Below are 21,284 nucleotides of genomic sequence, written 5' to 3' on the forward strand. Positions count from 1 at the left end.
TACATGATATCTGAATCAAATGTGCTCCATTCACTCTCATATTTGAAAGTGAGGTGCAGACTGACACTCGCTATCTCCTGACAAAGTTTGACCTGGATCTGATCTGGATTTTGTAGACATTTAAATTTAATATACATTCTAAATTATATCTCAGTCAAAAGTGCTTCAGTCACTCTCATTTTTCTACCTAACCCACCAAAATTAGATGGAGGTTCCAATTTTATTCCTGTTGGTTTGGACTGATAAATGGAAAACAAAGAGTCAAAAAGCAACGACAAATTGTGCACAGCGGAGATAACCAGTGTTCTTATATGAAAAATAATTCAGAAACCGAAAAAGTTGGGAAAAAAAAACCTGACAGCACCACAAAAAAACTTTGATTCAATTGTATGACCTAAATACATCCTCCTGACATTTGATCACATCTAATTTGTCTTATGAAAAGTCACTTCTAACAAGACTTTGACCTTGAAAATTTTTTTCCAAGATAAAAATTTGTGGAATTGGAAACTAGTGGTGGTGGTTTGTGCTCTTGTTTTGCAATGTTCTGCAGCCCACTGTGTGTGTGTGTGTGTGTGTGTGTGTGTGTGTGTGTGTGTGTGTGTGTGTGTGTGTGTGTGTGTGTGTGTGTGTGTGTGTGTGTGTGTGTGTGTGTGTGTGTGTGTGGACTCTCGTCTCGAGGCTGTGAGTTGACTAATCAGCAAGCCGTCATTCCTGATCAGCTCTGAGCCACGTGTTGTCTGCAGGCTGCTTAGCCCAATCTCTCTCCCTCTCTCTCTCTCTCTCTCTCTCTCTCTCTTTCTCTCTCTCTCTCTCTCATGTATGTATCAGTGGTTGATTCCCCCCGGTTCACTCTCTCTTGCTCTCCCCTGCTGGCCTTGGCTCTGTCGCCCTTTTCAGTCCAACCTCTTGTTTGTGAAGGGAAATGATGGTAAACATAAGGAAAGCAGCAACCGTCATCACCCTCACAGCACATCACCCCCGTGTCCCCCCCGAACTGAGGCGCTGAGTCCACTGTGTCTCTCTGCTGACTTTGAGCGGACTTACACAAAGCTGGTGTCTTACTTCAGGGATGCATTGGTGCTCATAATGTTTGAGATTTTTTTTTTTTTTTTTTCTGAGACTCGCCCTCTGGGCACTACACCGAACTCTACCCCCCCCCGCTCAAGTAAGCATGCTGTCACTTTCTGGTGACCCAGGAGGATTTCTTTTCAAAGACTTTCAAAAGCAAGGCAGACACTTTGACACCTTTAACCAGTGGGCGGTGGTAGTTTTGCAGCCTCTGACTGTAATATTTTGTGATTTTTATTACAGGGTAAAAAAAAAGAGCAGGATATGGATGTGTGCTCCTGTCACCCTAATCATATCAGTTTTATGCTTCACATGCACACATACACACACACTGAGGCTTTCAGCCCGGGTATACATAGTATCACCATGGGCACCCTGGAAGAAAACGAGAGAATATCGACTCGCAGAGCAAAGTAATGAACATCATCCTACACCTTGTCCGCCTCCGCTGTGCGGATGAATGGGATGATGTAGCATATAGGCTGGACTCTAAGAGCACAAACGTACTGTGCGCCAAATCTATGACCTGCATTGTCAGTTTGACAATTGTCATGCAATTATTTCTGTCACTGTGAATGCTATCTGGGGTCCATTATTTTCTTCAAGCAGTTCCAGCCATGTGTGGCTGTGGAGCAGTTGAAGTGCACAGAATTCAGTTCGAGTCCTATAGTTTTGCAGCTGATATAATGTCTGTATTCAGTGCAGAGGAGTAGTGCGGCTTAAGTTTGTAAAGTTGAGTTTATTTTTTAAACACGTTGATCGACATTAGTGGTTTATACGTGATGATGTGTGCATGAATCTACTGCATAGCTTTTTATTTTTATTTTTTTCTTCATCTCTCAGTGTTGCTACTGAGATTAAATCTGTCTGAGCTGATACATTTGGAGTGGTTTGGACTCTGGTGAAGTCCACAGTGTGCCCTCAAAGACCGCTGACTCGAGCACAAATGCCATGACATAGAAAATGTGTGACAACTTCTTTCTGCTAATCTCTGATTGGCGGTGGCACAGTGGATAGCACCCTGGCTTCACAGCAAGAAGGTCCTGGGTTCAAGTTCACCAATGCCCAGTTTCTTTCTGTGTCTGCATGGGTTTCCTCCAGGCATTCTGGTTTCCTGCCAACCTCAAAATATGTACATCAGGTTCAGACTCATTTCCTTGACTAAGGCAGTGTCTCTGGATCTGCAGTAGGTCCCCGGGTCTGGTGTCGCAGACTGAACAGTCTGCCCCTAAAAATTGGTCCACCTTTTGCATCTGTGCATGCATCATTTCAGACCACAGCAGCACATCTGAGACGGAGTCTCTTCACCCAAAGCAGTCAAATGGATTAATGGGCTTCTTAACCATCAGATGATAAAGATAAAATTTTAAGCAGAAATGAGGCCATTTTAAGCAGAAACTTGGTGAAATTCCGTGACGCTTTGAAATGACCAACACACAGTGAACGCATCAGCTAGCAGCTTGTTTAGCCACAGCGATTTGATCGCTTCATCTGTCTTTTATGATCAAATAATGCTGAATTAATGTGGAAATGATTGGTGTACAAAAGCTTTAGTTATCTGTTGCCGAGATAGATGATGACTGGAGTGCAGTTTTAAGCAGAAATGAGGTTTTAATCCATGAACTGTGGCTAATGACGCATGAGCGGATGCAAAAGGCGGACAGATTTTTAGTGGAGGCCGTTCGGTCGGCGACACCAGACTAGACCTCATGGCTGGATTGCGTCTGCCTGTAATTAGGAGTGGTTAAATGCAGAGGAGACTCCATTTTCTCTTCAACAACTAAAGCAGCAGACATACCTGTGTCAATAACCTACTGATGTACTGACTAGATCAGGATGTTAAACATTTATGTATAAAGCCAACAGTGTGCCACCAGGGGAAAAATGTTCAAAAATTAAAGAACCAGAATGTGCACGCACAGAGTGCAGTACCTTAAATATGTTTTTGTGCATTCATGATCCATTTTTCATGTTTTGATACAAAAATGGAAGCGATAGAAGAAGATGTAAATTCTCTGTAGGCCCTGAGGCCCCTTGATGTCGGTGCTTATCCCTGAATTCCGTAGTGTGGAGTGGATGGGAGTCTACAGTTGTACTAGCACTATACACTCTGGACTGTACACTAGCACCTTATGCACCCATGGGCGCAATTTGGTGGGGGATGGGGGGACATGTCCCCCCCCCCACCACCACCACCTTTTCAACCAGGGGGACAGAATATGGTATGTCCCCCCACCTTCTGACATATATGTGTGTACTTGAAACATGCTATGTCAGTCTTATGTGCAAACCATGTCAGAATAGTATCTTTGTTTCTGCAAGTTTGTATTTTTAGCAGCCTTGACTTGTTTACAACACCTGTTTCTTGTTTGTCACATTCGGAATTTTCTGGGACTGCATTTGCCCAGATTTGAAACCAAAAATAGTTGCTTCTATGGACTAGTGTCTACACATAAGTATCAATGGACCATATGCTAACTTACTAAATTCTGAAAGTTAGAAAAGGAAATCAGAAAAGCTATCTGGGACCTCAGAAAGCCCATCTGCTATTATTGCTTGATCTCCAAAATCAGTCTATGCAGGTGAAATTATGTTCAGTATGAGTGTTGTCATTAGTGCCACTTCGAAAATTAAATTCATAAGTAATTTATCCTAAACTTATGATCTGTTGTTTTTTCAAACTTATGCAAAAACAAATCTTGAGGAAAAAAATACAGTATGCGATAGTTAATAATTATTAAGAGTCTGTTCTTTCATATTTATAAATACATTTTACCACATTGCAGTTGTTTTTTTTTGTTTTGTTTTGTTTTGTTTTCATGAAAACTCAACCTGTCATTCTTTTTGAGTTCTACACATGTGGTGATACCTTATTTACACCAGGATGTTAATAAAATCAATGCTGGCTATTCTCAGAATAAAGTACTTATATCCACAGTTTCAAATTGCATAAGTCAAATGGTGTCCACTTTATGGTCTTCTCAAAACATTAAAATTACTGTTCTGGATGCTCAGAATGAATCTGAGCTTATCTAGAAACCCTTGGCCTGTGGGCTTCGGCCCTGCGGGCCTCGCACTTTGTCCCCCCCAATTTCTAGTTCTAAATTGCGTCCTTGTATGCACCCAAAGTTAACTTTGTTTGAATAGTGTGTGAACTCTGGGCTGTGGCCTAGGCTGGCCCGCTGGTGTGTATCTGGCAAAGCTTGTCTCAGCGAGACTCGTCTCCATCGACATGTAGTGTGCGCACAAACAAAGGCGGAGTACCAATGTCACATCACTGACGCGGCCGTCCAGTTTAACAGTTACTGCTGTTACTATTGTTATTACTACTTGTACAATACATGCTAAAACACATGGTGTGTGTGTGGATCATCTCCTTTGTAGTATCCAAAATGCTTGCAGATAAAACAATAAAATGCAGAGGCAGCTTCATGTTGTTTGTTCAGGACACTGCAGGATTTGAAATGTTGAGGAAGTTCAATAAAATCACTGGAGAAAACGGGGAGGAAATACCCACATTTTGAGAATCAGTGTGATGATGCTGAGATCATGGTTTTTATTTGATGTATAGGTTACTGTATAATCATGCTAACAACCACTCTGACATAAACCAGCCCTCCTTAATGGAATGGACGCTGTGTTGACTGATGGGCATACAGTGGATACTCTGAGGTGTGCAGAGGTCACACTGCGGAGCCGGACGTGAACCAGCTCCTCTGTCAAATCCACCGATGTCCCTGCAGCCGAGGTGTTTGCCGGTGAAGTGGAAATGTGTTCGGACGTAAGCTTCTCCACGCTGCTGGTAAATGTGGACATGTTGCTGGTGGCCACAGGACTACAGAGGACGACTGCTACCTGGAGCAGAGCATGTGCGTGGTCTGAGTTCACCACAGTGGACGTTTACCTTTCTGCTCGGGCTGACCAGCCTCGGGGAGCCACCACTGCCGGTTGTTTATTTAATTTAAATGGGGGCAGTCTGGCTTTTTTTTTTTTTTTTTTTGGTGTCTCCTTTTCAGAGTGTGTGGGTCTCTTGAACATCAGTTTCGCACCTTATCCTTTGGGAATTCATCAACCTATGAATTGGTGATGCAATAGGTGCCACGCATATGATCACAATTTCAACAGCACATTGAATGCTCTTCAGAATTTGTTTGCAGTTCATTGTCCTTTCAGTGATTTGCATAACTTGTCTTATTGCTGTCTTGACAGCTGGGCCAATCACAGTAAATGATGATATTAAAATCGCACCAAGAGATGGATCCTCTGCACCACTATACCTAGCTAGCTAGCTGGCTATCTGTCTCTATCTATCGATTTATCTGTTTCTATATCCCTGTCTATCTATCTGTACCGCTATCTCTATGTATATGTATCTATCTCTATCTCTATCACTATCTATCTATATTTCTTTTATTCTACTGTGTTTTATCTTTTTTATTGTGCTTTTCTTCCTTTTAATTTTGATTTTAAATTAATTTGTGTTGTTATGAATTGTGTGAAGCACCTTGGGGTGATTTTGTCGTGAGTTGGCACTATATAAATTAATAAATTGATTAAATTGATCTATCTATCTAACTATCTCTTTCTACCTTCTGCCTACCTCTATCTATCTCTACCTTTATCTCTTTATCTCCAAGAGATGGATCATCTGCACCACTATATATATATATATATATATATATATATATATATATATATATATATATATATATATATAAAAGGGGGTGTTCACAATAATAGTAGCATCTGCTGTTGATGCTACAAACTCAAAACTATTATGTTCAAACTGCTTTCTTAGCAATTCTGTGAATCACTAAACTAGTATTTAGTTGTATAACCACAGTTTTTCATGATTTCTTCACATCTGTGAGGCATTAATTTTGTTGGCTTGGAACCAAGATTTTGCTTGTTTACTAGTGTACTTGGGGTCATTGTCTTGTTGAAACACACATTTCAAGGGCATGTCCTCTTCAGCATAAGGCAACATGACCTCTTCAAGTATTTTGACATATCCAAACTGATCCATGATACCCGGTATGTGATATATAGGCCCAACACCATAGTAGGAGAAACATGCCCATATCATGATGCTTGCACCACCATGCTTCACTGTCTTCACTGTGAACTGTGGATGAATTCAGAGTTTGGGGGTCATCTCACAAACTGTCTGTAGCCCTTGGACCCAAAAAGAACAATTTTACTCTCATCAGTCCACAAAATATTCCTCCATTTAACAGAGGGACTTTGCAGGGGTTCTTGCAAATAAATTAGCTTCACACAGGCGTCTTCTAGCTTTCACAGCACTTACAGGTAACTCCAGCCTGTCTTTGATCATCCTGGAGCTGATCAATGGGTGAGCCTTTGCCATTCTGGTTATTCTTTTATCCATTTTGATGGTTCTTTTCCGTTTTCTTCCACGCGTCTCTGGTTTTTTGTCCATTTTAAAGCATTGGAGATCATTGTAGATGAACAGCCTATAATTTTTTGCACCTGCGTATACATTTTCTCTTCTCCAATCAATTTTTTAATCAAACTACGCTGTTTTTCTGAACAATGTCTTGAACGTCCCATTTTCCTCAGGCTTTCAAAGAGAAAAGCATGTTCAACAGGTGCTGGCTTCATCCTTAAATAGGGGACACCTGATTCACACCTGTTTGTCCACAAAATTGACGAACTCACTGACTGAATGCCACACTACTATTATTGTGAACACCCCCTTTTCTACTTTTTTTTTTTACTAATAGCCCAATGTCATAGCCTTAAGAGTGTGCAGATCATGAATGCTTGGTCTTGTTGGATTTGTGAGAATCTACTGGTACCTTGTTTCCCATGTAACAATAAGAAATATACTCAAAACCTATACTTACCAGCCACTTTATTAGGTACACCTTGCTAGTGCCAGGTTGAGCCTGGCACTTTTGCTTTTGCTTTCAGATTCCTCAGAGATATTTGTTGATATTGACATGATGGCATCATGCAGACGCACGTTCAACCAGTCTGTCCATTCTCCTCTGATCTCTGACATCATCGAGGCACTTTTGTCCACACAACTGCTGCTCACTGAATATCTTCTGTTTTTTGGACCATTCTCTGTCAAACCTCGATATGGTTGTGGGTGAAAATCCCAGTAGATCAGCAGTTTCTGAAATACTCAGACCATTACGTCTGGCACCAACAGCCATGCCACATTCAACATCACTTTTAAAATCCCTTTTCTTCTCCACTCTGATGGTTTGAAGTTCAGCAAGTTGTCTTCACCACATCAAGATGACTAAATGCATTGAGTTGCTGCTATGTGATTGACTGATTTGCTATTTGTATTAAAAAGCACCTGAACAGGTGTATCTAATAAAGTGGCCGGTGAATGTGTATGTACTATACAGTTGTATGCAGACGTTTGGGCACCCCTGATGATTTCCATGGTTTTCCTTTATAAATCATTGGTTGTTTGGGTCAGCAATTTCAGTTAAATATATCATATAGCAGACAAACACAGTGATATTTGAGAAGTGAAATGAAGTGCATACCGCCCCTTGTTATGTTCAGATAACTCAATTTTAGTTTTATCAGTCCACAGCACCTTATTCCAAAATTAAGCTGGCTTGTCCAAATGTGCTTTAGCATACCTTAAGCAGCTCTGTTTGTTGCGTGTATGCAGAAAAGGCTTCCTCTGCAATACAGCATCATACAGCATCTCTTTGTGCAAAGTGCGCTGTATAGTTGAATGATGCACAGAGACACTATCTGCAGCAAGATCATGTTGTAGGTCTTTGGAGCAGGTCTGTGGGTTGACTATGACTGTTCTCACCATCCTTCGCTTCAGCTTATCTGAGATTTTTCTTGGCCTGCCACTTCAGCCTTAACTAGTACTGTGTCTGCAGTCTTCCATTTCCTCACTATGTTCCTTACAGTGGAAACTGACTGCTGAAATCTCTGAGATAGCTTTTTGTATTGTACCCCTAAGCCATGATTTTGAACAATTTTTGTTTTCAGGTCATTTGAGAGTTATTTAGAGGCTCCCATGTTGCCACTCATTAGAAGAGATTCAAAGAAGGGAAACATTTGCAAATGGCCACCTTAAATACCGTTTCTCATGATTGGATTCACCTTTGTAAGGAGGTCAAGGGTCAATGAGCTTACCAAACCAATAATTAGTGCTGAATGTATTCAAATCAATAAAATGACAAGGATGCCCAAATTTATGCACCTGCCTAATTTTGTTTAAATAATTATTGCACACTTTCTGTAAATACTAGAAACTTCATTTCACTTCTCAAATATCAGTGTGTTTGTCTGCTATATGATGTGTTTAACTGAAATTGCTGATCCAGACAACCAATGATTTATAAAGGAAAAGGGGTGCCCAAACCTTTGCGTACAAGTGTGTGCGTGTGCGTGCGTGCGTGCACGCGCATAGATGATCAATGTAAATGAAGTTCATTCAGTGACTCAGAAATGTCCGTGTATCCTCCACCTGACATGTCTGAAGAAAACAGACTTTTAAAGTCATGATTCATTTTTGCAATATGCTTTACATTTAGTTTGTCAAAATGCTGATGAAGATGGAGGAACAGTGCATAAAAATGGCTGTAATTTCTTCAAGGTTAATGCCATATTTTTGTAAAACCCCTTGAATTAAACCAGAAAGTCTACACTTGCAAGTCCATCTCACCTGTTTTATTTCAGCTTCATGGTGGTGATGTGTGTTGGCAACAATAATAAAATCGTTACTGTCCAGCTACTTATGGTCCGGGCTGCACCACAGTTTTGTTGTGGCTGGCGTGCCTGGCTGGCTTTTGTGTGTCTTCTGTTTCTGTCTTTTGGTTTTCCTCCCAGGTGGTGCGCATTTGGGACTGAGTGGCTGTGTAGCTGAGTTTATCAGGACCTCACCCTGATCACCTGAGGCTGATCACGTGCAGCTCGTCAGCTGCTCGTCAGACTCACAGCTGTGGTGCATCTACACGGATTGGAACATGGTGGCATTTAAGTCTGGAGTGCACAGTGTGTGTTTGCCAGAGACTCGACCTTGTGACCAGACGGGTGAGATCGTCGTCTCTAGAGCCATCTCCCATCAGTGGATGCAGAGAACGTCCAGGTTTGATGCATGGTCTGTGAAAGAGGAGGGGGTGAGGTCTCACGCTCGTCAGCACACTTCCTGAGGTACGTTTGGTTTTGTGACTAACATTTATACAGTCAGTAAATGTGGTGTCCCTCACACCTTATTATATTGAGCTGTATGTTAGTCGTTTAAATCAGCTTCCACTGCAGTGGAGTTTTGTGAACAGGGTGTTCTATGCCTGCAGGGTGGGAAGCTGATTTGCAATTAAGCCAGGAAGTGTTTGCTGTTTGTACACCTTTGAGCGTTCTCTCTGTGTGTTGAGTGTGGACTCACATAATGATTTCTTCTTTCACAGACTCGGTTTGTCGCGGCCACCTGGGGGGTGTCGGCGGGGTCCTTGGGTCCGAACAGTTTTCTGGCTCCGGACCGTTAGCGCTGCTGGGAGCGCACCGCAATCCACCACGCCAGACCGCGCACTCTTTTGTTGTTTTCGTATCACTTCACTGTTATGTTTATTAAACTCTGTTATCCTTTGTACCGTGCTCTGCTTATTTCATACTGGGTCCTTCAAACGCTGGTCGGTTCTCCGGGCTGCGTCCGACACATAACAAGTTTACTCTGTAACTGCGGTAGTCCTACCTTTCCGGTTGCCACATAATCACTGCTCCTTTCTCAACCCCACACGAGGCGTTCGTTGTTGCGGTTTTTATCCAGTTCACGTCCTCCCTGTGTGGCAGTTGAGCTTTTGGAGAAGTCGTGGGTGAAGATGTCACATGATGAGTCTTTCACAACTCTCTGCTTTGACCTGGAAAACAACACTGTGGCCATTCTACACACACATGCTCGAGCTTTCACTTGGACATATACACTGAACGTTTGAACAAGTGAATGCATCAGTGTTGCATTCACTTGCACTCAGGCCATGATTCAAGCAGCTCTGAGTCCTAGTGAGCCACACTGTCTGTACTCCTCACTTCGTCATCAACACACCATTTGCCTGCATTTGTGTCTGCTGTGTGCTATTTCTTGTGCTGGTTTGACCTCCTGGTTGTGGTTTTTACCACATGGCTTTACTTCACATCAGTAGAGTCATTGTGACACTGATGAGGGAATTGAAGTTACTGTTTCCATACAATGAAGCTTCAGAAGAGTAAAACTGGCTGCATTCAGAAATTAAAAATAAAAGAACGCCTTTGTCCTGACGGGGCAACAGTCAAATATCTCAACTTTCTGACTATTAATTCCAAACAGGTGCCTCTCTTACATATTGATTGTCCTGACAAGCTCCATTGCTTTGGTGCCAAGACCAAGGCTCTGGAAATGACAGACACTGACACACAAGCTCATTTCCAGCTTATAACTTCAACCACACTTCGCCTAGATAAATGCTACATTCTGTCTTTCACCGAATTAAATATTTGTTCCATTGAAAGAATGGAAAATCATTCATTATTTGTTTTATATAACAGCTAAAATAGATCCTTGTCATTTGATATTTTATTCATTTATAAACAACAGAATATATTTTGGTGTTCGTCACTGGTGCTGTGATGTCAGCAGTCCAACACGAACTTTAAAGTCTCAAAATTGTTCTCAGTCAACATGCAAAAAACAACTCTGATGATGTAGTCCATGATGCAGCTGTTGTGCCAAATTCAGTACAGACTGCCGTCTGCTTTCCTCACTTCAGTGAAAAATTGGGTCAGGAATATGTCCAGCTTTTCATCCTAACGTCATCCTAACAGCTCTTCATGCCTCCATACGACTTAGTAGTGGTGGATTTGTTTTTTTGTGTGTGTTAGAAGAATTAGCACAATCAATTAGCTCCTTCAAATCATCATCCGCCAGCAAAACAAACTCCGCTATGTTTAGCTAAACACCGCCACCAACATGCACGATGGTCAGGGCGTGCAATAGCACATTTCACATAGTGCCAAAATTGCCCACTAAAAAGAACTATTTCACTGTAAATGAAACACAACGGCAAATGGTACAAATAATCCATGTCACGTGACATACAAGCCACCAATCAAATGACAAGGATCCACTCAGCCGTTATATAAATGATAACAAAATTATTCCCTGCAACAGGCCATGACATGTCCAGTAGGTAACACACGTTTATTGTATTGTTCATGAGCAAAACAAGCCTGCATCTTAAATTTTTCTGGTGTTATTAATAGTAATAATAATGCTGACCTAATGAAGGAGTCTGTTTTTTTTTTCTCCATTACTTTTTCTCTTTCTATTCTGGGCCCTTTATATCACTTGGAGAGAAAGCTGTGTCCTGTGCGTGACTATTGCACTTTTAATGCCAAAGCAAGTACTTGTAATTTGTGGCCTTGCCGTGCCCTTGCACAGTAAACACTGACTAAGAGCTCAGGAATCTTAAGAGCTATAAAATAATTGCAGGTTCCTCCCATAATGCCCAGAGTGTGCTGCTCTGTGCCTCAGCTCTGCCTTTTCTGCCTCAACCTCTATCTTTACAAAACGTACTGTCTTTACATGCATGACCTTAAATACCCCGACAGACACTTTTGTCTTATTACCGTTCTTGACATCATTCATTACACTGTCGTCTACTTAGAGCAAACAAAATAAAAAATGATTTTGACACTTAAGTTTAACGTCTGTTCATAATATGTTTTTAAAACAATCAGCTCTGAAGATTTCTGAAATTGTTGCATGAATAAAAAAAAATGTAAATGGTTTTATTTTTGATTAGGTTGGCATTAAATGTGTTAATGCAGATGTTGTATGTCAACATCAGGACATGCAGACTGAATACAGGTGAGCCCCTTAACTCGCACAAGTCGGGTTTCACAAAATCAGGCCGCAAGTTAATGAAGTTGACAAAAAAAACTTAAAATCAGCTTACCTTACCTTATTATAATAGTTTTGACCATTTGAAGCGTGATTCTTTCCTTGGTGATGATTTCTTCTGTCTGGAGTGGGTTCAGGATCTTTTACTTCCTCCTGTAGCTGCTGCACATCAGTGATGAGGGGTTTGTCAGTGCAGAAGATACCTGATGATTCAAAGTTTTTGGATGTGACTCTTTAGATCCTTACTGGCAGTTCAGATTGGGCCAGAATTTATACACGTGCACACCATACACACAGAATCGTCCTCCCTCATCGCTGACCTGCGGCACCCGGAGGAGGAAAAAGAAATCAGCACCCAGAATCGTCCACACTGACGATCCCTCTCAAAAACGGTCAAATCAGAATTGATATTTATAGGTCGTCTAAATTTCTGGGGTCCAAAACTTGACCGCGAGTAAAGCCAAATTGTGACTTACACATGCACAAATTAACAGGGCTCACCTGTACATCCTCCAACAGCTAACAGACCAAGAAAGTTTATGGCAATAAATAGAATATCAGTTGTTGTTCACGTTTTTTTTTTTTAGAAAAACAGTATGAGGGCAATGGCTATGGTAAGGGAGTGGATTTATAATACTTTGTTAAAGCTATTGTAAGAGCCACAACTTCAGCATAGATCCTTGTCATTTGATTGGTGGTTTGTATGTCATGTGATACGGATTTTTTTCTGTACCATTTGCTATTGTTTTCTATTTACTGTGCAATTTTGGTTCTGTATGTTTTGTGGTATTGCACAGTGTATGCACACTAACAGCAACTGCACTTAGAGAATAATAGAGAGTATCAGGTAGCTTAACAACAAACATGGCGGGGTTTGTTTTTGCACGGCATCCACTACGGACTACATCGTCAGGGTTGTTTTTGAATGATCTGTTTTTGCAAGTTGACTGAGAATAATTTTGGCTTGGATTGGACTACCATTTAAAGTTCCTGTTGGACTGTTTGGAACCTCGACCTCAAAGGACCAGTGATGCACACCAAAATGTAAGTCCCTTGTCTCTTTTTCATGAATTAATAAAATATCAAATGACAAGGATCTATTTTAATTATACAAAACAAAGAATGACTGTTTATTCATTTATGCAATGGTGAAAGATGGAACGTTCCATTCATTATTTGCATAATATCTTGTCATTTGTTATATATTTGTCACAAATAATGTTTAAAATATTAAAAACACATTAGTGTTATGTTTCGGACGCGGTCGGAGCACCGACCCAGCGTTTGAAAGGACCCAGCATAAAATAATCAGAGCACGGTTCAAAAGATAACAGAATTTAATAAACATAACAGTGGGTGTGGTGCTAAACAACTAAAAGGTCCGCGGTCTGGTGAGGTGGAAACACGGCGCGCTCTCAACAGCGCAAACGGTCCGGAGTCACAGTAGTTCGGACCCAGGGACCCCGCCGACACCCCCCAGGTGGCCGCGACAAACCGAGTCTGTGAAGAAAGAAAACATGAGGTGAGTCCAACTCCACACAGAGAGACACAACTCAAAGGTGCACGCAATCAGCAAACACTTCCTGGCTTAAATCTATACATCAGCTTCTTACCTTGCAGGCACGGAACAACTCAGTTCAAAACTCCACTGCAGCAGAAGCTGATTAGACAATTAGCATAACGTGACAGCTCACTAACACAAGGTGTGAGGGACACCAAATCCACTGTCATTACTTCATAAAAGTCACCAAAACCAAATTACCTCAGGAAGTGTGCTGAAGAGCGTGAGACCTCACCCAATCCTCCTTCACAGACTGTGGCGTCAAACCTGGAGCGGTCTCTGCGTCCGTGATGGTGAGATTGTTCTCCTGACGTCGATCTCACACGTCTGCTCACAAGGTCGAGTCTCTGGCAATCACACACTGTGCATTCAAGGTTTAAATGCAGCAATCTCTGATCAAGACAAAATACACCACAGCTGTGAGTCCTGATGACCTGCACGTGAAAACAAGCCTCAGGTGTTCAGGGTGAGGTCCTAATGCTCAGCCACTCAGTCCTGAATGCATATCACCTGGTGGGAGAAACAGAAAACAAAAACCAAGCCAGCCAAACACCCCAGCCCACAACAATTAGTATTGGATGGATATAGTGTTTGCTGCTGTGTTTGATGTGTGAGCTGTCTGACTTTAACACCATGACACAAATGAGTGGAAATAAAAAGTTTTTGTTTTGTCACTCATATTCTCTGAGAAATCACAAATCCTTCCAGGTATGTAAATGTATGAGCACAACTATATACAGTGAGGAAAATAAGTATTTGAACACCCTGCGATTTTGCAAGTTCTCCCACTTAGAAATCATGGAGGTGTCTGAAATTTTCATCTTAGGTGCATGTCCACTGTGAGAGACATAATTTAAAAAAATAAATCTGGAAATCACAATGTATGATTTTTTTTTAATAATTTATTTGTATGTTACTGCTGCAAGTAAGTATTTGAACACCTGTGAAAATCAATGTTAATATTTGGTACGGTAGCCTTTGTTTGCAATTACAGAGGTCAAACGTTTCCTGTAGTTTTTCACCAGGTTTGCACACACTGCAGCAGGGATTTTGGTCCACTCCTCCATACAGATCTTTTTAGGTTTGGAGTTTCAGCTCCCTCCAAAGATTTTCTATTGAGTTCAGGTTTGGCGACTGGCCAGGCCACTCCAGGACCTTGAAATGCTTCTTACGGAGCCCCTCCTTAGTTGCCCTGGCTGTGTGTTTGGGGTCATTGTCATGCTGGAAGACCCAGCCATGACCCATCTTCAGTGCTCTTACTGAGGGAAGGAGGTTGTTTGCCAAAATCTCGCAATACATGACCCCATCCATCCTCCCTTCAATACGGTGCAGTCGTCCTGTCCCCTTTGCAGAAGAGCACCCCCAGAGTATGATGTTTCCACCCCCATGCTTCATGGTTGGGATGGTTTTCTTGGGTTGTTCTCATCCTCTAAACATGGTAAGTGGAGTTGATTCCAAAAAGCTCTATTCTGGTCTCATCTGACCACATGACCTTCTCCCATGCCTCCTCTGGATCATCCAGATGGTCACTGGTGAACTTCAAACGGGCCTGGACCTGTGCTGGCTTGAGCAGGGGGACCTTGCTGCCCTGCAGGATTTTAAACCATGACAGCATCATGTGTTACTAATGTAATCTTTGTGACTGTGGTCCCAGCTCTCTTCAGGTCATTGACCAGGTCCTCCTGTGTAGTTCTGAGCTTTCTCAGAATCATCCTTACCCCACAAAGTGACATATTGCATGGAATCCCAGACCGAGGGAGATTGACAGTCATGTTGTGTTTCTTCCACTTTCTAATAAATAATCATAACAGTTGTTGTCTTCTACCAAGCTGCTTGCCTGTTGTCCTGTAGTCCATCCCAGCCTTGTGCAGGTCTACAGTTTTGTCCCTGGTGTCCTTAGACAGGTCTTTGGTCTTGGCTATGGTGGACAGGTTGGAGTGTGATTGTTTGAGTGTGTGAACAGGTGTCTTTTATACAGGTAACAAGTTCAAACAGGTGCAATTAATACAGGTAAAGAGTGCAGAATAAGAGGGCTTCTTAAAGAAAAATTAACAGGTCTGTGTGAACCAGAATTCTCGCTGATTGGTAGGTGTTCAAATACTTATTTGTAGCAGTAACATACAAATAAATTATTTAAAAAATCATACATTGTGATTTCTGGATTTTTTGTTTTTTTTAGATTATGTCTCTCACAGTGAACATGCATCTAAGATGAAAATTTCAGACTCCTCCATGATTTCTAAGTGGGAGAACTTGCAAAATCGCAGGGTGTTCAAATACTTATTTTCCTCACTGTATAAGTCATGTACATTTTCTCTTGGCACTGAAAGCGCAGTGCCACTCTTCAGTTATATTTTCAATAACTAAACCATATCAAGAAGCATTTTTTTTCATAGGTCTACAGAAAGTACTCCTGCTGAGTTATGTCATATCTGTAAAACACTGAGACATGACATTTAGTAGGAAAGCAAATTGCCCAAAAGACATCGTGAAGTAATTGCCAGTTTGGGCTTCACTAATGCAGTGCACGTCTGAAATTTGAAAAGGCCAGCCAGTGCTTCCACGCAGATAAACAATTATGTGGCTTTTAAATGATGGATGTGTTATAGCTTTGTATACTCTCGAAAATTAGTTTAAATGTCAGCCAACTCAGAAATAAAGAAGTGTGAAAAAAGCAGAAAATGTGAAAAACTCATTTCTACCTTAAGACTTAGTCTGTTTTGTGTTAGAATTGCTGTAAAAATGGCATTGCTAGTATTTTTTTACATACTTGCAGTACCCTAACTCAAAAAACAGTTCCAAATTGTATGTAATATGTCTACGATGGCTTAGAGCCCAAATATTTGACCGGAAACATAAACTCCTGTCCTGAGCTTGCTGACACAGCAAACTGAGATTCCTCTGTTGCAAGACTTTAGATGCGGTTGCAAAAGAGGATACAGTGCATCGGTGGGTTGTGTGTTGTGATCTGATCGAGGTGTTCCATCAGTCACTGCGTCAATTTCACAGTGACCAAGTGAGAGTCCTGATGTAGGTTTGTATAAACTAATGGTATACACTGTTTATATATTTCAACTTAAATTAAGTCCCTCAAATAATAATGCACAATTTTGCAATGTTTAAAATAAATATTCTCAATTAACAAACTTTTTAATTATAAATTGATAGGTTTGTTCGAATTAAATTTTCTTAGAAATGCCTTCACAACTTTTTAAATTTGACTCGTACATTATTAGACAAATTCTCTTATGGTGCATTATACAGGCACAGTGCACATTTCATTTACAGCCAACACATAGGCGCTTCAGAAAAGGTGAGAGATTTTGAAAATGAAGCGCCCAGAATGGTCACAAAAAAAAGCAAGGTGATCTGAAAAAGAGATGCTCCTCCACACTGTGAGACACCTTGTCACCTCCAGGAGAAATAATCATCACGCGCACATCAAGAGAAAGAGTGAGAGGCTTGAAGGTGGAATGAAGTGGTGCACGGCTGCACTGAACTGAATTTTAGAGGGTTATTACACTCACAGATTGCAATTGCTGAGGGTATTTTCATGCACACCATGGCATTTTAGAGGTTTAAAAATGAGTGTTAGTGCACATGTATTAGCATTTGTTGGTATTTTTTTGGAACTCGTGTATATTTGAAAGACTCAATACACCTTTCACTTATGTTGTTGTGGGCTTGTTCAAAGACTGTAGACAAGTTGAGGTCTTGGCTTCCAAGCGCTACACTGAACTGCATCACGCAGATGTGCTTCTCTGTCTTGACTGAAATTTGACGTTCAGAAGGGATGCGTGACCTTCAGAAATGTTGACTAAGCTGTCATTATTAGATTAATTGAACATTGTCAAATGATGTTTTGTTCCCTTGACTGACTGTATTTACTCTTCCTCCCTATTTGCTTTCCTCAAGGGAAGTGTTGGACAGTTGTGTGTGCAGACTTGTGCTTAATTTGTTCTGTAGTCCCTACTGGTGTGAGGAGAAGGTCTTCAACCTGTTAAGATCCTGGTATCTGTTTCTTTGAACTGGGTTAAAGGGGTGAGATTGCACTTTTTCAGCAAGCTAATGATTGTCACCAAGTTGCTTAAAAACAGATACAGCAGAGATGCTGAGGTGACAGTCTGAAACCCTATTTTTCCAAGTCCCTGAGAAACAATCACAGTATTTGTACCTGTGGCTTTAAATGGAAAAAACTTGCTGGTGGTCACACCCTCTGTGCCTTTTAAGAGTTCAGGATGAAGCACCAGCTGCAGGAGTGAAAGTGGAACAAAGGTTAATTGATGCCTCCGCAAGTTGACGTCAGTCCATATTTCTTGTTTCGTTTGGGCTTTGTTGTCCTTCATCAGTGCCGTGTGACCGGGGCTTTGGAGAAACACATGCCAGCAGCTGGTGCATTGCAGTTTTGATGACAAGTCAAATATAACACAATACTAAAATTCCCTCGGCCGTATGAGCATTGTGTTCTCTATAATTTGCAGTTGTTTAATTATTAAAATCCTATTGTATTACGTACAATTTGTACATCTTCAATAAAGCCCCTCTGTCAATCAGTCAAACAATCCAAAACAATATTACGTTTTAATGGCGTCTGCAGGAGGCTTGTGTGTGTGTGTGTGTGTGTGTGTGTGTGTGTGTGTGTGTGTGTGTGTGTGTGTGTGTGTGTGTGTGTGTGTGTGTGTGTGTGTGTGTGTGTGTGTGTGTGTGTGTGTGTGTACGTGAGCTTTTGACAAGAGCGGATGATGTGCAAATCAAGGAATATTTGTAGATCACACTCTGTGCATTTGCAGGTATTGAGGCAAATTTAACTCCATAGGAAGTTAGCTTTGAGTTAGCAGAAGTTAGCGTGTAAGCTAACATCCAAAAAATGTCTTGTAAATGACTCCAGAGGTGTTATCAGGTTACAAAAACAGTGTTTTCAGTGCATAATATATGACAAAGAGGTTATTTTACACACAAACGAAACAGAGTTTGCAGCTAGCTACCAGCCTGTGACATCACCATGCTAACATCCGGGACATAAGTTCAGAGGTGTTACTAGGTTCCAAAACATGGTTTTCAGTTTTAGAAGTATTTATTTCTCGCTAGCTTTTACATAACAAATGAGATTCGTGTATATAAACACACAAAATGAAGTGGTTTTGGATGATTGGGTTTTCTATAGATCAGGGAGAGTATCTCATACTGTTCATAACCATCATCCTCCTCATGAAAGTCTACATTATTAATATTAACATTACAAGATATCACCCGTGGACGATCATACACAAAATGTCATTGTTTTATGTTGAAGTGACATCATGAGTTTAAAATGACTGCAAAGATTTTAATCACTCTTAAGCCAATGTTGATCAGATAGAAATGGGTTGAACCGGGTTTGCAGTGAGCTGGATCTGCTGTCACCGTTGTCTAATCCTAAAAGTAGAAAGACCGCAGTACCCAGAATGTCCTTAATCGACAGTTTTGTAAATAGCAATTTGTGGGGTGAGATGGCCAAACTATGAATCACCCAACATGGTAAATGTAATATTAGAACTTGCATTTTAGGTTATGACATAACTGTGATTATTATTGGACTCCAGTGGAATTAGTTTCTGAAACACCATGGAGATGTTTTATTGCTGTTCTTTTGTGTTTTAGTGTTTATTTGTTTGTTTGACCAGTTTCAATCCACTGACCATCCAGGACCATGTGACTTTAGATAGACTGTATTTGTTTTGACATCTTCACACTCCGGTCAGCATCATTTTAGACACGAAAAGCAAGTGTAACTGTTAACTCTGACTCACTTATTGCCCATTGTGGCTGTGATTGGACAAACTGTGCATGATGCAACTGTTTTGCATTGCCAGTTATACAGCTCTCGGATGGTATGGCACAGAGCTGGAGTTTTATTTGATTTTTTTTATTTTTTTTTTATTTTTTAAAGAAATGTATTTTCAGCTACACTGGAGGACCACAGTTACCAATAACTTACCCTAAATAAATTAAAATAAATATACAACAGGTTTTAAAAAGTAAAAATATAATAAATGCATAATATGCATATGTCGCGGACATGAATGAGCGAAGCTTGTCAGCATCTCACCATGTCATTTAGGTCCTTCAGAGTTTATTTAGAGTAAATGCTTCTGGGGAACATTAGCATGGCAAAAACCTTTCAGCCTCTCACATGCCTGGAAAATCTCGCGATCAAACCATGTCCTTTAAGTCCTTCAGACTTTTCAGTAAAATGGTTCTTGGGAGCATGAGCATGACTAAAACCTTTCAGCTCCCCCAGACCCCCCGCCTTTTTAAGCATTTTCCTTATTTTGCCTTTCAGTTTCAGGAGGAGCTCTGCCCCCCATACTCCCCACTTTTTTAAGCATTTTTCTTTTTTCTTTTCAGCTGACCCCCAATTACAGCCCTCTTAGCCCCCCACCACTACATTTTTAAATGTAGATGTAAATTAATATTCAAAGTTTTCAGCTAGTTGACCGTAGGGCTGTACAATATGGCCAATTATCGTATTTCAACATTGTCATATAAATTGTCATGTAAATGTCACTTATATACATGCTGTCCATATTCTTGAGCCGCTTAGGTAGGTAAGGAGAGATCCCATGGGATTAAAAAAAGCTTTTCAACCTACCATCCCTGGTTCTCAAGACCAGGCACCTAAGTGTCTGTACTCTCTCTTCTTTTTTTTTTTTCTTTAAAGATATTTATGTGTACCTTAGTAAACACTAGTAGAGTTCCACCTTAGATTTGGAATGTATAATAGAAGATATACCTTACTGAATTTTCACATCAATATGATATATGATATGACTATGATTTGACACAAAGTGCAGCAACAGTGAAAATGAAACATTCTTAAACCAAACAGTAATAATACCACACTCATTTTGCACTTATCATAAAGTTAGGATACTGTGCTCTCCATAAGTATTGGAACACTTGGAATTTCACACATTTAAATTTGTTTTTGCAATTTTAAATACAAGAAATACAAAAAAAAATAAAGAATACATTTTTCTAAAATTATCTTCCTCAAACTCAAACTGAAAGCAAATCTCTAAAACTTGGTAAAACCTGTAAATAATAATCAGTTTTATTACCAGTTTTCTTTAGACAAGTCAGGGGATGGAAACATGAACTTTTCCAAGTCACTGATATGTCTTGGACTTTATTTACATCCATTATGAAGAAATACAAAAGTTTCTTTCACCAAAACATCAAATCTAGTCTTTCATCTCAGATGTACTTTCTGTCAAATTGTCGCTGAACTTTCTGGTCTTCTTTTTAAAAAAATCCTCTCTACACCACTTCATCAGGAAGCTGGGTTTTATATTTTCAAGTTGTAGAGATTTGCTTTCAGTTTGAGTTAAGGAAGATAATTTTAGAAAAAAAAAAATATATTGGAAATGGAATAAACAAATTAAAATGTGTGAAATACCAAGTGTTCCAATACTTTTGAGAGCAATTCATAAACACTGAGGAGCAGCATCTTACGTCTCATATATAGTGTGGCAGATAAGAGAATATTTAGAGTGGAATCCTGCAAATGGTGATACAAGCATCAAATTCAGCACAAAACAATCCATAGACATTAACCCTTTTTAAAAAAAAAACATTACCCACTTGAATTTTTAATAGGCAGCCAAGTAGTGGTCAATTGAAGAATTACACAGGGGTCAAAAATTAAAAGAAGCGCCAATCATATAGAAACTACACCACATTATTTGCCTCATATCATAAATATTCCAAAAAGCTATAGTTTGGACAATC

The 21,284-nt window shown here is 40.4% G+C and overlaps 1 protein-coding gene across 1 annotated transcript in view; it reads left to right on the plus strand.

The window, feature by feature from the left end:
- The window catches only part of babam2 (BRISC and BRCA1 A complex member 2), a 256,454-nt gene that overhangs the window by 72,377 nt on the left and 162,793 nt on the right, over positions 1-21,284 (plus strand).

The sequence above is a fragment of the Thalassophryne amazonica genome, chromosome 19 (assembly GCF_902500255.1).
Source record: "Thalassophryne amazonica chromosome 19, fThaAma1.1, whole genome shotgun sequence".
NCBI lineage: Eukaryota > Metazoa > Chordata > Actinopteri > Batrachoidiformes > Batrachoididae > Thalassophryne > Thalassophryne amazonica.